The sequence below is a fragment of the Lycium barbarum genome, chromosome 6 (assembly GCF_019175385.1).
Source record: "Lycium barbarum isolate Lr01 chromosome 6, ASM1917538v2, whole genome shotgun sequence".
NCBI classification, from domain to species: Eukaryota; Viridiplantae; Streptophyta; class Magnoliopsida; order Solanales; family Solanaceae; genus Lycium; species Lycium barbarum.
This window is the reverse complement of record NC_083342.1, coordinates 125,388,625-125,403,207: the sequence shown is the minus strand read 5'-3', so window position 1 is coordinate 125,403,207 and position 14,583 is coordinate 125,388,625.

Here is a 14,583-nt window from a genome sequence, read left to right as displayed (position 1 = left end):
GAAGAAGTAGTCTCCTCAATGTAATTTGGAATTTAGGATTTTGTTGTTAAAGTACCAAATTTATTCTCAAGATAGGAGAAATAGGCTAGACAATTCATGCATCATTTGAGCCTAATATGAAAATAATTGACTAAAAGACCTTAAGAAAATAACACTACTAAAAAAAGGTTAGAAAAACTGAATTTGGGATATAGGAGCAACATGAATTTGAAACAGTCATAAATGTAGATAATGACACAACCAATCCCAAGGGAGAAGGGGACAGGGAGGATCATGCTTGAAATAAAAACCCAATGTTTCTTCAATATTTAGTTATACACATATCTTTTTACAATTTTTAAAATTCCCAGGTTTTAGGTCTTATGTTTCATTATCCTATAGCTAGATCAGGACAGATTTGCATTAGCTTTATAGTCTCATAGGTGGTGTAAAGACCACTTGCTCAGCTATACTAATCTTCCTTGAAGTTTATCAAACACAACTTTCTAACTATGTCCCATAAGTTAAACTAATCAGCACATGAAAGTTTTAAACAAACAGAGTACCAATCCAACATCATGACTTACAAAATCATGCTAAAATAATTTAAATAACTAAGCTGACCAACATAGATTAAGCACACCATACCATAGTTCCTTAACTATGTCATCTTAAAGTTCAGATGCTTTGATGAACAAGATTAATTGGAATTTCAACCTAAATAAAATCCATACAAATTAAAAGAAAACAACATAGTCCCTTCAACATCCATAGACTTATAGCAATCTATGATTATTATTTTTTCACCAAAGCTGGAGCTTTTACAGCACACTTAGTTAGCAAAATAAAATGTCATAAACAAGTCTTTATCACCATGACCAAATTAACCCAATGGCATAAAGTATCCCCTGATAACAATGAGGAATAATACCCTTTAAATCAAATTTCATACAGATCAAAACAAACAAAATATATATCAAGAAATGCAGATCAAACAATGTTGTACTTTAATAACAAGCATAACAAGAAATAATCCAATAGTACCATTTATTAAATAACTCCAATCAGATCAGATATTATCAATCAACTTGTAAATCCTCAATGACAATAAAAAGAACTCAAATTCAAACAGATCAAGAAACCAGTGATTTGCCAACCAATCTCGATTTTTCTCCTAAAAAATAACAAGTATAAAAGCAACACTTCATTTTTCTTCTATTGCTATATTACTTCAACTTGACTAAAAAAAAAAATCAAACTTTTCAACAACCAAGATCTGGTAAGCAAATGAACTGAAAAATCCCTTTATTTTCTGTACTAAATAACCAGTCCAATTTCTCGTGGAAAATTAATGAAAAATCGAAAAGGTTTAAAGATTTCAAGAAATGCTCTAATGAAAGAGCAAAAGAATGTGTTTTTTTCGTTTGAAGTTTTTTTTTCCCTCGTTCTTTGTTTTTTCTTTTCTTTTCTTTTACCAAAAAGCAAACAAAGAAATATTATCTAAATCATCTAATACCTAAAAGAAACATTGAACAATCAATAAAGTTAACAAATCTTCTAATTAAACTACAACTATACAAAGTAATGCAACTAATAATGATAAAATGAGATTGAAAAAAAAAAAAGGACTAACCCAGCTCGCTGTTCAGTCGGCGGCGGCTTGTGGCTACTCCAGTGGTTTAACTAGACGGCGTCGCCTACTTGGACAACGCCGGTGTTGGTGGGGTGGTGGGAAATTTGGGGAAGATGAGTTTAGAGAGGGTAAATGTTTTTGAAAGAGAAGAGAAAGTTTTGGGGGGAGATGAAATATTTTCATCCGCCTGTGTGGGTGTATTATTTATTGAAATTTTTCGACCGCATGTGGTCGAAAAAATTAAGCCAGATTTGACCAGATTTGAATTAAAATTTTCGACCTCATGCGGTCGAAATTTGTTTTTTTTTTTTTAATTTTTTAATTAATTATTTTATATTTATATAATTTACTTTTGTGCAAAATGATTTTTTTTTCATTTATTATTTGTACAAAAAAAAAATCGACCTCATGAGGTCGAAATCATATTTTCCCGTAAAAAAACGACCCCATGTGGTCAAAATCCTACAGAAAATAAAATAAAAAAATTAATTTGGAAATTTCGACCTCATGTGGTCGATTTTTTTTCCACCAAAAAGTGAGGTCGAAATTTTTTGGTGGAAAAATCCCTTTTTTTAGTAGTGTGTTTTCACAGTATTTTTCCTATTGACTTTGTGTTAACGTAACCACGTTTTCTTTTCTCTCCAATATAAACATATAATATTGTCATACCTTATTAGCCTTTCCAAAGCACATATAAAGTTCTCAGCCTTTTCTTCGTACTTCTCAAACACAGGTGCTTGGTTACCCACATTTCCCTTGCCTTAGGAACTTAGCAACAAGAGTCTCGCCAGCGACATACTTGACGTCCCAGCCAAACTCGTCGTGGACCAGCCGATTCCACCAAGTGCATCCCGATTGCCCCCTAAGTGGTCCAACTAATAGTTCTTGCTAGATGCTTGTACAAAATATTATAAACCGTATTCTCCGTAAGAATAGAGTAGGGAAATATCCTTAAGATTGTTGGAAATCTTACGGAAAATACTTCATCATGAGCACGTGTAGGGACTTTTCTTCATCACGAACACTTATAGGAACTTCTTTTTCACTTGAGAAAAATGCTCGATCACGAACAATTGTAGAGAATTCTTCGTAGCTTGAGGCATGCCAATGGCACTGTCCTTAAGGATATTTCACCCGGTATGAGTGTATCCCCCAGGATTCAACAAGCTCTTCTAGTATAAAACTAGGAGCCAGAATCTAATAAAGATTTCACAAAGTAGAAAACCCAACATAGAAGGAAGAATATATCTTTGTATGAATGTGTCTCACTCGTTTCTTTTTTTTTTTTTATCCCCAAAGCAAAAAAGTTGGACTGTTTATTTATAGGTAGAAGAACCACCAAAATAGACCAAATAATGTTAGAAAACGTTCATTCTTAAAGACATTATAGTAAAGGTCATTCAAGTCATAGTAAAGACCCAAACATTAATCTGATAGCTAACGGCTTCAATTGTTAATAAAATAATGATTAGTCAAAACAATTAAGTAGTATATTGAAAACTAATTAATATGATATTAATAGTATGAATGTAGATATAATTTGGACCATTTCTTTTTGAGATACTAAATTCATTTTTTCACAACAATGTACACGTTGACCCTCAAACCATGGGAAATCACTCCTTTAAAAGATTACAAAAAGAGAAGTTATGAAGAATGAACAAATAAAAAATTGAAAGATTCCAAAGTGATGAAACCGAATAAGAATGGCGAGAAAGAAAATAAACAGCAAGTGAAACCGAGTAAGATTATAGGACTGACACGTCACTGATTAAATAGATAAATATAAGTACGGATCAGCCTTGAATCTTGAGTCCATGTGCTTTGAGAAATGAATTTCTGACAAAAAAGAATAAGAAAAACGTTTCCTCATTCGCCCGCCTAATAATGTTCATCTGCAAGTTAAACTTCTTCTCCTGATGCTCTGTTGCAGCCGTCCACATCCAATTGCAAAGTGTTGGGGTTTGATATGCCTTTTGAAAGTTTGCCTTCAAATGCCTTAAACAATAACGATGGTAGGCAAAAGGTGGCTGCCACCCCTGCAAATTGAACATATTGTGCAATATGCCAGTATTTTTGTCAGATATCACACATATTCCCATGCGATCCTTAATAACGTGTTGCCTTAAGTAGTCCAAAAACATACCTCACGTACTAATGCTCTCATTAGATGCAATTGCAAAAGCTAGAGAGAATATAGCTCTATTTGCATCCATTCCAACTGCTATTAGCAGCTTTATGTCATACTTCCCGTACACATGTGTTCCATCTATTGATATTACATGCCGCCAATGAGCAAAACCTTCAATGCATGGTTTGAATGCCCAAAACACAAAATCAAAAATATTACCAGGCACACCAGGTTTTGATTTGAGCTTCCATTCAACAACAGTACCATGATTGAAGTGTTGTAGAGCCGTCATGTATCTCGGCAACTTCTTGAAAGAGCCCTCCCAATTGCCGTAGACTATCTCATGTGCACGCCTACGCCCAAGATATGCCTTCCTCCTAATAACAGTTTTTCTATATACTGAAAATAGGGAACCTGAAAAAGATTGAAATATCAGCATATAACAACGAGGAACATTATATTAACACCAAAAATAAAATAAACTTGAGCGAAGGGGATACCTTGGGTTTTTCCAATGTCGCCAACTAATACACGAGCAATCATATTAGTATCTAGATTGCAATGATCATATGGGAGCTCACCCATATCACAAGTGTGCTTTGTGTAGAACTTTGAAATAGTCACATCTTTTCAGCAGTTTCCTTACCACGGAGCATCCATTCGCAGCCTTGATATTTTCGCTTACAGACCAATCGCCAAAGTTTTCGTGTGGAATTGTCAACTTTAAACTCCCTCATCCCCTGGATGCAATAAATCTTAACAGCCCTTTGCAATGATTTTTTCGAGCTGAAAATCATGTTTTTTTTAATATGAGCCTTTTGTTTTAAAAGATCCACTGACTCTTTCAACAAACTTCGCTGAATATGATCATTATCCCTAGTAAAGACAAAGTCATCTAGGCGATCTTGAAGATGATCGAGATAGGGGATCTCATCGGAATGCCAATGAATCGGGGTCGACTCTTGCTGTTGAAATTGGCTTTGTGGCTGAACCGGAGTCGACTCTTGCTATTCAAATGGTTGCTGTGAATTCAATTCCTCCTGGTGTGCCGGATTATTCATCATGTCTTATAACAGTTCTACTTGATATTGAGGATTAGTTCCAACCTGATTCATCCATCCCGATTGAGGAGACCGTTCGATATGATCCATATCAGGTGTATAACCCCTAAATAATATAATTGACATCATTAGTAGCATTCAAGTGCCAATAATAATAATAATAACAATAACAATAACAATAATAATAATAATAATAATAATAATAATAAAAAACAATATAATAAAATAATAACAATAATAATAATAATAATAATAAGAATAATAATAATAATAATAACAATAACAATAACAATAATAATAATAATAATAATAATAATAATAATAATAATAATAATAATAATAATAATAATAATAATAACAACAACAACAATAATAATAACAATAATAACAATAACAATATAATAACAATAAAAATAATAAGATAAGAATAACAATAATAATAATAATAATAATAATAATAATAATAATAACAATAACAATAATAATAATAATAATAATAATAATAATAATAATAAGAATAAGAATAACAATAGAAATAACAACAACAACAACAACAATAATAATAATAATAATATAAATAATATTAATAATATTGTAAAAAATTAATATTTACCACTGCCCATCAAATTGCTGATTTAGACTATTCAGAGGCATTTGGCTAGTCAAAATGCTTTCATAAGTACTCATGTCAGGGTAATTGTGTTAATAAGTAGGTTCCGCTTGAGTGACTTCGGCCTGAATTATAGACGGGCTTCCCGAGGAGCCCTAGCCATGAATTCAAGTCGATTAATGGGGACCTTCTCTATATACATTTCAAGGACGTTTAAAGTTATGCATTGCCTATAATAATAAGGCGCCTTCAAATAATCAATCAAAAAACCATCGTCTTGAATGTACCACTGTCCATAACTAGTTACACCTTGCGGCGTAAATGACATTAGATATTCTCCAATTATATTTAGATCAAAATCACTTCTACTACTCTATTATATAAGGCTTGGAGTAGTTTTGAGAATTTTAAGTCAAGTGAAAACTTAACATGGTATTTTGGGGGAGAATCATAGTGCAAATTATTTTTCTCGAATATAATTTGTCCGTCCCAGAATAAAGAAACTCTAATTCTTGGAACATCTGCCATATTTTGAATAATTTAGGAGGAATCCAAAATGCAAAAACTGGATGAAACTTAGAATTTTTCCTTTACATGAACTCGGTATTAATAAGATTTGAAGTTTGAATATAGAATCAACGCATGCATGCAATTAGTGTGTCTTGCAGTGTTACATCAAATCAAATTAAGTACGGAGTGTTGCATAACGCATGAATTAACCGCGCTATGTCAGGTCCCGGTAGAATAGCTCGGTAAATTACCGCGTTATTCTGTCACAACGCAGTAAAATACTGCGTTATGACAGTATAACGCAATAATTTACTGTGTTATACTGGCATAACGCAGTATTTTACTGCGCTATACCGCAGCAGTATATTGTCACCTCAACTGTCAAACAGAAAAACGTCATAATTCGAATCAAACTTTAAGTGTTGTTATATAACGTAATTTGACGAATAATTGTTATCAACCACACAAAATTGAGTTACTATATCATTTTTTGACCAATTTAGAGATATTACTTGTGTTATATCGTTCACTTCAGCAAACAAATTTGAAGCAATGGGTAGGACCTGGAAACTAGATGATGATGATTTTCATTACTCAAATAACCCTAACGACAGATTCAATCGAGAATACAATAATAAAATGAGAGAGGAGTGGATTGACGTATTAGGGAGGCTGCAATACTGGAGCACAAGTTAACGTCAGTAGGGCTGAAACGCCAAAAAAAAAAAAAAACGTGTTATGTCAATGCCTCGTGGAACTCCACAAAAGTTTAGTTTTGCTCTTAATTGTTTTCGCGAAGAGAACAATCGGATGCAAATACGTTACCATAGGGTAGAATATGGTATACATGGTAGCACAAGATTTAGATCCAAGTGGGATTCGGACTGTGAATTATCCGATGAAGATTAATATTGTTCTTATAATAAGGTAAGTAGGTAGGGTCATAAAGACCCCCCCCCCCCCCCGGAGGGTACTTGGGGGTTTGGAACTATATAAGTAGGCCTTTCTTTTATTATTAGACTACATCATATTCAACGTCGAGTAGTAGAAACTCAGCTTGGTCTTTACTCCTTCCAAAAGAACCAAATAGCAGTGATGATGAGAGTTTAAATCATAGCAGTTTTTCGAGTGATACCAGTGATTTCAAACTAGATGAGCTAAATCCTCACCTTCTTATGGAGCGTAATGATGATTTATACAGTATGAAATATTCAGATCCGTGGGAATCTTATTACAGTTTATGCCGAGAATGGTCACATCGGCTTGCCGAATCAGAATGTCTTGTTCGTGACTTGAAAAATCTCAACGCTCGAATCCCAATAAGGTACTCCTTAACCATGCCTCAAGTAGGTCCAGAAACTTGCGAGCTTGCCGTGCAAAGGTTAGAAAAGAAAACAATAGAATGCTGGCAAGACGATGTAGATTTTACATGCTAAAGTTGGCCGAAGAACAAGCATCATCAACCGGTAGAGAACTAACTGCTACTGAAAAAAGATGTGTCTTAAGAAACCGCCAATATTTTTCTAAGGACGATATTGAGGACTTGTACACTGATGATGATTAAGAATGTTGTGATTTTAGTTTTAAGTTTAATTTATGATGATGCTATTATTTTGAAGAATATTAGTATGTTAAGTATTTTCATCTACTTAAGGTTATGAATGATGCAATTTAATTAAGTTTTATTTTGTATGAATGCTGCCATTTTAACTAACTTTTGATTAGTTATTAATAAACAAGTTTAAGTAATCGTAAAGAACTTCAAGCTAATGACACCGAGCCTTCAAACGAAAATGGCATTCGAGCACCTTTCAACCACTAAAACGGCCATCCGAACTTTTGTGTATCCTTGATGTATTGGTCCTACCTTATTAATTGTAAAAAATAAGTAGGGTTCTATATAAAATATTGAAGTTTCAGGGTCCCAAAGCATGATTAATCAATGGTCAAAGTACGTTAAAAAGTGTAATGGAAGAAGGGTTAACCAAAAGGGTCAAAAAGGCGCACACTATAGTGCAGTAAATTACTGCACTAAAGGTAGTTTGGTAATATTTTTTTTTTGTTAGGGTATTTTGGTTCAAAATGTTTTTTTTTGGGGTCATTTGGTTCCGACTCTAAAGCTATGTATCGGAGGACATCAAAACACTCTCTGCGGATTAGAAAAAAAAAATAGTGTTCCTTCTGTTATACCCCTTTTTAACCGGGTTAAATTAGAAGTACGACATATTGGTGATTCCTATTTTTGTTTATTTGTTTTAAGGAGTCGCCACCTAATTATTTATGGTGAATTAGGACACCTAAAGTTTAAAGTTATGTTTAAAGTTAGCTCTGTTTAAGGTCTGCGAAAATTAAGATTCTAGGTAAGGGTTCCATTAGTCTATAGGGAAGGTATTAGGCATCCTTTAAGACTCATTAACAATGGTTAACCGACCAAACTTATAATTTGTTAGGCTTAAGTGTAAATATAGTATTTTAGATATTTTAAGAAAATATCTTGAAAGTATTGCTAAGGCCTTAAATGGTAATGTTATTCACAAAATAAGATTTGTAGAAAATAGGATGATTTGTCTATGAATAATAGCCTTTTAAACGATAATTTGACAAAAGTGATCTTTAAGTAAAAACGATATTATATGAATATGATGGTATAGAAATGCCTGGACTTATGTTCTTAAATATGATGAAAAAGGCCATGAATTTCTTTCTATTTTTTTTTATCGGCTAAAATATGTATAATTGGGTAAATCTTAAAAATGTTTATAAAATACAATTGGTTTCATATTTTGTGTGTTAGTGACATTTTGAAATTCCTAAGACGGTAATAATGAGAAATGATTCCTTTAACCCAAAAATATATAGGCATACTATTTGAAAATCAATTATTCAAATAAATATTATAGATACCATAAATAGTTTAGAAAATAGAAGTGAATGTGATTTGTGGAATCAACTACCCATTACTAAACTAAAACCCTTGATGTCACTAAAGTTTATCTAAATTAACAAACAAGAAAAAATGTTAGTCATACAATACACATTAAATGCATACAAAAATAAAAATAGAGGAGTAGGTATGATGTAAATGGCCTCAGCCCATTTTCCAAAGAAAACTGATGTGGTCTGTTGCGGCTGTTCACTGTTGGGCTTCGGCCCAGATTTCTTTTTTGTATTGCTGTGGACAGATCTGGATAGAGGGAGGAGTGATGTTTCGTTGGGCCTTGGCCCAACACCGAATGTGGGAGAAGACGACGAGTCGCCCGGACTCATATGCGAGATGTCATGCAAAAAATAAAAATAAAAGAAAAGGATTAGGACCTGCTCGATGAATAAGATTAAACATGTAAAATATAAGTTCAAAACAAATCAGTAGATTATGTACATGTTTTATAAGGAAAGTATCATGACTTAAAAGCTTTGAACAAAGATCTAAATACTTCTACCCTATGAAAATATATAAATCGGTACAGTAACACATAGAAATATGACCCGAGACAGTAACATTTTCATTAAACCTTCATACATGTGATTTAAAGGATGAATAAAGTTAAACAACCTATCAAAGTAAATATTCTAAGTCATGATAACATTTATACTCATCCACATGATAAATGAAAGGAACAAAGAATAGGATTTCAAGAAAATTTCAGCATGGCAGGTAGTAGAAGAAAAATAAATTAACTTAACTGAAGTAGAATCATAGTCATGCTTAAAACATTCATTATCCGAACACACAAAAATAAAATCATCAACATGGATTTTTCCTAAATAAGCAAAGACGCTAGATACGGAGGGAGTAAATGAACTAAAATAGAGTCGAATTTACCTTTTGTGAGTGCAGTGAACAAAGGCTTTGAGGTCCTCTTCAGATCTACTCCTTTGTTATGAATAAATTTGAAACTTGACTCAAATGAATTCCGAAATCTCTGTCACAGCTAAAGTCTACTGAGACAGAGAGAGTAACTCTAGAAATTAAAGGTTCTTCCCTTTTAAAATGTGCAGAGAATGTATTTGATATGCTAGTGTTTCAAGATGTCCCAAAAAAAATCCCCCCCTGCTAAAACATTTAATAAAAGTATTTATAGATGTCGAAAATTAGGATTTTTGTTAAAGAGAGGAAGAGAGAGCCGTTGAAATGTTAAAATTCTGTCCTGAAATTGGGGGGAGACAGAGAGAGTAGGGAGGACATAGGCGTGGGGGGACAAGAAGAAATGGAAGGCAGCCTGAGTGAAAAGTAGTCAAAAAAGGAAGAAGCATGTGGAGCCTATTAAAGAAAAAGGGAAAAGAAATCAGGGGAGATGTGTGGCGTGGTGAGATGAATGCAAATGCAAAGTTTTTTTTTTTCTTTTTTTTTCTTTTGGGGTAGATAGCTATTATCAAGAATTTACCCCTTATAAAATAATATTTTGATGAAATAAAAATTATAATACGTTGTTTTAAAATACGAGCTTCAAAATGAGTCCAACATTGATATACTTCCGAGCAATTGCTTATGAGGTGAAAATTGTTGATTCTTCCTCCTCTATTTAATTATTCTTGGGTTTCTAATTTAATAACTAGTACAATATATACTATGTGAAGACAATTAATAATTAATATGTAGAAAATAAGGATTTAACAAAGTGTTGTCTTGTAATTAATTTAACGATTCTAAACCCGAAAAAAATGAAACGATGACGAATATTTAAAAATTGGTGATAAAGTAATGCTCGTGATGTTGAAAATAAAAGTAGTGAAAATAATAGTAGTGAAAATAAAGTATTTAGCTCGTCAATAAATTTAGATGCCCGAGTGAATAAAATTAAATAAGGGAGGGACAAAATTGGGTGTCAACACCTTCCTATCAAAATAATTGAGGTTTTAATTGTCACACCCCATTTTCACCCGGAGATTAAATTAGGAGTACGGCATATTGGAGATTCCTGTTTTTTTTTTTTTGTTTGTTTATGTTAAAGAGTCGCCACCTAATTATTTATGGTGAATTAGGACACCTAAAATTTATTAAAGTTATTTTCTAAAGTTAGCTGTGTTTAAGGTCTGCGAAACTTAAGATTCTAGGCAAGGGTTCAATTAATCTAAAGGGAAGGTATTAAGCACCCTTTAAGACCCATTAACAAATGGTTAACCGACCGGACTTATGATTAGTTAGGCTAAATGTAGATGTAATATTTGAATATTTAAGAAAATATTTTGTAAGTATTGCTAAAGTTATTTAAAGTAAAACTTGTAGAAAATAATAGTTGCATAAAGAGTTTAGTTGGAATAAACTAAAAGAAGCAGGATATGTAATGTTTATATATATTTGGAGAGAAGCTAATGTTAGCGTGAAATTTGTGATGTTTACATCTCTAAGATAGTAGGCGTAAATTATGATTCATTTAGCCAAATTATGTAGTCAAGTTATTTCGAAAATCAATTATTCTAAAAAATATATATTATAGATAATGTAAATAGTTTTAACATAAAAGGAAAATTGATTACCCATTACTAAAACTAAAACCCTTAAGGTCACTAAGGTTTATCTTAATTAACAAGCACAAATGTTAGTCATACAATACATGTTAAATGCACACAAAAATAAAAATAGAGGGGTAGATATAATGTAAATGGGCTCAGCCCACTTTCCCCAAAAAAAACTGATGTGATCTGTTGCGGTGGGGCTTCGGCCCAATCATTTTGTGGACTGCTGCGGTCTGATCGCTGTTGGGCTTTGGCCCAGAAATTTGTTTTCTATTTTGGATGCAGACGGACTGGACACGAAGAGGTCATGTTGGGCTTTTAGCCCAACGCCAAATGTGGAAGAAAACAAGTCCCTCGGACTCGTATGCGGTAGTCATGCATAAAAACGAAAGAAAAGGAGTTAGTGCGATGGTATAATTTCTATGATATACAAAAACTGCAGGCCACATTCAGATGAGATGAGTGAAAAAAGAACCAATACCTGGTCAGGGGAATGAACTCAGAACTACATACCACATTCAGTAAAGCAAGAACCAATATCTAGCTATGGAAATGAATTCAATAACATGCCACATTCGAGTAGGATGACTAAAGCAGGAGGCAAACAGAAGCAACCACAAAGAGAAAAAAGTGATAATGCGAACAGTGATGAATAACGAAGGAACACAAGCAAGGAACAACAGACAATTAAAGAAGAAAAGTCATACAGCCCCATAAAGGAAACATATTTTTATCAAAAGCCACTGTCAAACTCTTTAGCTATATTCTAATTTCAAAAGGACATCCTAAACCAAATGAATTCGTTGTTTAAGCCTAACGCTACATTATCCTAAGTTGGACTTAATCACAAGATAAGAATCAAATCTATTCATCATGTATGGGTTTAAAGATGCTTGAACATGCTTCAATGGCAACTTCTTCTCTGATTAAACAAAAAAGGGCATACTTTGAGTGGATCTCGTGGTTGTTCTGTTTAATCAAAAAAGTAAGGGACATCTGGTTTTCAAAGCAGTCGAGTCGCTGATCAGATTAGATTCTTGGTACAAAACCATACATGATTAGAGGGACTGTATATACAATACGTTGTTCAAGCACGTTCGAATTACAGTTCTGTTTGAAAAAGTAATACTAAATGCCTATGCATTTTAATCCCTATTTTGAGAGTAGCTACATCATAAGTGACCAACGAATTCCCCAAACACGTAACCTGCAGGATTAGAAGTACTGCATTGATGGACAAAACCAAACAGACTTCTAACGATATCATGCTAAAATGAAGCTGAATAACTAATGGTGCCTACATGGACACATGATTTCATTCGAATGAAGGGTGCACAATATAGTCAAGCAAGATGTAAACCTAAACATGATTAATAAATTACTGAATTATAGACTAATCACACATATTAACTGAACATGAGCGAAGATCTCGCGTAATCAGACAACACAACAACCAATCACAGGGGAACTAAAAAAATGGAATTAAACTACTAAACTAAGACATAAACGCACAGATGCTATCAACTATTTAACTACAAAGACAACCAAACTAAATTAGAACATGAACCTGTAAATATCATTAGAACTGAAACTACATTAACTAATCACGGGCATGCGTAACACTACTAAATTGCCAACTGAGACTCAATCGATTAAACACCAAATCTGGGTGTACACCTAAACACTTATTGGATTACTAAAACGAAATTAAACTTAATTAAAGAAGGATTGTTTACTTTCTTCGAGTACACTAGCATGCTAGCACACAACATTAAACAAGAACAAAAATTATACTAAATGAACCCATAAATACATAATACCACAGGATAAGCTAAACTAACACACGAACACAAATTAAGTTAAACACGCAAAATACTAAAAATAAAGAGAAGGAGAAAGATTTACTGACCTTTTGTGGGTACAGTGAACGGGGCGTCGAGGTCTCCGATTTATGCTCGAACTCGAACTCGAACGAACCCGAACCCGATTAAAATAACTAAAGTTTCAAACCCCCAAAATGAAAATAGAGTAATATGTTGGCTGTTCGTTTTGAGCGAGGCTATCGCTGTTCTTTCCCAGATATAGTGACTGGAAAAAAATGTAAATATTTAGAAGGAGTTAAGGCGGCTGAGAGAACCCAGTAATGATTCCCCAAAAAGAAAGGATCTCCGAGTTTTTTTATGTCTTCGAATTCGGAAAGAGAATGGAGCCAACGACACCAAATTTGGTATTTCCGATGATGTCCAGCCCACCTCCCCTTTTTCTGAAAAATGCTCCCCTAAAACCATTCAAACCCCGCTCCATTTATAGGGTTTTGTTTGTATTAAAGTAAAGATAGGAGCGTATGAGAGAGACGGGAGCGGGGGGACAGGCGTGGTGGAAGTGGCAGAGAACGTGGGGGACAGGGGTGAGTGGGAGAGAGCGTAGGAGAGAGGAAAGGGAAGGGGGGGCGGCGGTGAGGAGATGAAGAAGAGAAAGAGAGGGCTGAAGAGAAAGGAGAAAGGGGTTAGGTTTTAGGGTAAAAGAAAAGGTGGGTTGGACCGGGTCGGGTATGACACGGGTATGGGCTGAATTATTTTGGGTAGGGGAGTGATTTGGGCTAGGTGAATTAAATATATGGGCTGGTCTGAAATGTTGGGGTGAATTAATTAGAGTATGGGCTGATAAGTAGTGGACTTAAAAGGTGGGTTGGGTATTAAAATTGTGGGCTGATTATTTGGGTAGGGGATAATATTGTATTTGTATTAATGGGCCATTAATTTGGCTGAAAATTGTTGATACTTCCTCCGCTATTTAATTATTTTTGGGCTTCTAATTTAATAACTGGTATAATATATATTATGTAAAGATGATAAATAATTCATAAGTAAAAAAATAAATATTTCGTAAAGTGTTGTCTTGTAATTTATTTAGCGATTCCACACTCGAAAATGAAAATGACGAACATTTAAAATTTGTGATAAAGTAATACTTGTAATGTTAAAAAATAAAAGTAGCAAAAATAATAGTAGTGAAAATAAAGTATTTAGCTCGTCAATAAATTTAGACGCCCGAGTGAATAAAATTAAATAAAGGAGGGACAAAATTGGGTGTCAACAGATGCCCCTCTTCGACCGGAGGTGATGTAAGAATCTTTGGGCGAAGAAGTTGACGTAGTAGCCAATTTTGTTTGGACCGACGAATATGAGTTTGTAAGGAAGTA